Here is a 2,500-nt window from a genome sequence, read left to right on the forward strand (position 1 = left end):
GGTTTCATACAATGGACTACCCGAGTAGGTGGAAGGTTCCGCATGCGTAAAGCATTGGTGGTTCAGTGGTAGAATTCTCGCCTGCCACGTGGGAGGCCCGGGTTCGATTCCCGGCCAATGCAATGTAGAGCTTTTGCTGAAATGCCAGTGATTTTGGTGTCCTAGTTTCTCACGCTGGCTATTGGTGGTGCAGCTACGCATTGGTTTCATACAATGAACTCCCCGAGTAGGTGAAATGTTCTGCATCCGTAAAGCATTGGTGGTTCAGTGGCAGAATTCTCGCCTGCCACGCGGGAGGCCCGGTTTTGATTCTAGCTAGCCGGGCTTGGTTAATGGAGTGACGAGACCTTGATGAGGCCATCGTGGCCTTGCCCTGCAACCTATGAAACCCAGGCCAGCTAGTTCAGTGGGCAGAGCATTGGTTTCACACAATGAACTATCCGAGGAGGTGGAAGGTTCCGCATGCGTAAAGCATTGGTGGTTCAGTGGTAGAATTCTCGCCTGCCACGCGGGAGGCCCGGATTCGATTCCCGGCCAATGCAATGTAGAGCTTTTGCTGAAATGCCAGTGATTTTGGTGTCCTAGTTTCTCACGCTGGCTATTGGTGGTGCAGCTACGCATTGGTTTCATACAATGAACTCCCCGAGTAGGTGAAATGTTCTGTATCCGTAAAGCATTGGTGGTTCAGTGGTAGAATTCTCGCCTACCACGCGGGAGGCCCAGTTTCGATTCCCGGCCAATGCAATGTAGAGCTTTTGCTGAAATGCCAGTGATTTTGGTGTCCTAGTTTCTCACGCTGGCTATTGGTGGTGCAGCTACGCATTGGTTTCATACAATGAACTCCCCGAGTAGGTGAAATGTTCTGCATCCGTAAAGCATTGGTGGTTCAGAGGCAGAATTCTCGCCTGCCACGCGGGAGGCCCGGTTTTGATTCTAGCTAGCCGGGCTTGGTTAATGGAGCGACGAGATCTTGATGAGGCCATCGTGGCCTTGCCCTGCAACCTATGAAACCCAGGCCAGCTAGTTCAGTGGGCAGAGCATTGGTTTCATACAATGAACTACCCGAGTAGGTGGAAGGTTCAGCATGCGTAAAGCATTGGTGGTTCAGTGGTAGAATTCTCGCCTGCCACGCGGGAGGCCCGGTTTTGATTCCCGGGCAATGCAATTCTAGAGCTTTTGCTGAAATGCCGGTGATTTTGGTGTCCTAGTTTCTCACGCTGGCTATTGGTGGTGCAGCTACGCATTGGTTTCATACAATGAACTCCCCGAGTATGTGAAATGTTCTGCATCCGTAAAACATTGGTGGTTCAGTGGCAGATTTCTCGCCTGCCACGCGGGAGGCCCGGTTTTGATTCTAGCTAGCCGGGCTTGGTTAATGGAGCGACGAGACCTTGATGAGGCCATCGTGGCTTTGCCCTGCAACCTATGAAACCCAGGCCAGCTAGTTCAGTGGGCAGAGCATTGGTTTCATACAATGAACTACCCGAGTAGGTGGAAGAATTCCCATTGCGTAAAGGTTTGGTGGTTCAGTGGTAGATTTCTCGCCTGCCACGCGGGAGGCCCGGTTTCGATTCCCGGCCAATGCAATGTAGAGCTTTGGCTGAAATGCCAGTGATTTTGGTGTCCTAGTTTCTCATGCTGGCTATTGGTGGTGCAGCTATATAGTGTTCCACATACCATGATACAACAAAATGCAAAAGTCCCGCCGAACGTGAGAACCCACGACCCTGAGATTAAGAGTCTCATGCTCTACCGACTGAGCTAGCCGGGCTAGGTTAATGGAGCGACGAGACCTTGATGAGGCCATCGTTGCCTTGCCCTGCAACCTATGAAACCCAGGCCAGCTAGTTCAGTGGGCAGAGCATTGGTTTCATACAATGAACTACCCGAGTAGGTGGAAGGTACCGCATGCGTAAAGCATTGGTGGTTCAGTGGTAGAATTCTCGCCTGCCACGCGGGAGGCCCGGGTTCGATTCCCGGCCAATGCAATGTAGAGCTTTTGCTGAAATGCCAGTGATTTTGGTGTCCTAGTTTCTCACGCTGGCTATTGGTGGTGCAGCTACGCATTGTTTCATACAATGAACTCCCCGAGTAGGTGAAATGTTCTGCATCCGTAAAGCATTGGTGGTTCAGTGGCAGAATTCTCGCCTGCCACGTGGGAGGCCCGGGTTCGATTCCCGGCCAATGTAATGTAGAGCTTTTGCTGAAATGCCAGTGATTTTGGTGTCCTAGTTTCTCACGCTGGCTATTGGTGGTGCAGCTACGCATTGGTTTCATACAATGAACTCCCCGAGTAGGTGAAATGTTCTGCATCCGTAAAGCATTGGTGGTTCAGTGGCAGAATTCTCGCCTGCCACGCGGGAGGCCCGGTTTTGATTCTAGCTAGCCGGGCTTGGTTAATGGAGCGACGAGACCTTGATGAGGCCATCGTGGCCTTGCCCTGCAACCTATGAAACCCAGGCCAGCTAGTTCAGTGGGCAGAGCATTGGTTTCACACAAT

General features: G+C 51.8%; 3 non-coding genes across 3 annotated transcripts; all 3 read left to right on the forward strand.

The window, feature by feature from the left end:
• The first annotated feature begins 51 nt into the window (after positions 1–51).
• On the forward strand, positions 52–122 carry TRNAG-GCC (transfer RNA glycine (anticodon GCC)). The gene has a single exon. It is a non-coding gene; the product is annotated as a tRNA-Gly (tRNA).
• Positions 123–673: 551 nt separating this feature from the next.
• Positions 674–744, forward strand: TRNAG-ACC (transfer RNA glycine (anticodon ACC)). The gene has a single exon. It is a non-coding gene; the product is annotated as a tRNA-Gly (tRNA).
• Positions 745–1,917: 1,173 nt separating this feature from the next.
• On the forward strand, positions 1,918–1,988 carry TRNAG-GCC (transfer RNA glycine (anticodon GCC)). Its single transcript has one exon. It is a non-coding gene; the product is annotated as a tRNA-Gly (tRNA).
• Positions 1,989–2,500: the final 512 nt, after the last annotated feature.

Source organism: Taudactylus pleione, unplaced genomic scaffold (assembly GCF_031769625.1).
Source record: "Taudactylus pleione unplaced genomic scaffold, aTauple2 ptg000279l, whole genome shotgun sequence".
Lineage (NCBI taxonomy): Eukaryota > Metazoa > Chordata > Amphibia > Anura > Myobatrachidae > Taudactylus > Taudactylus pleione.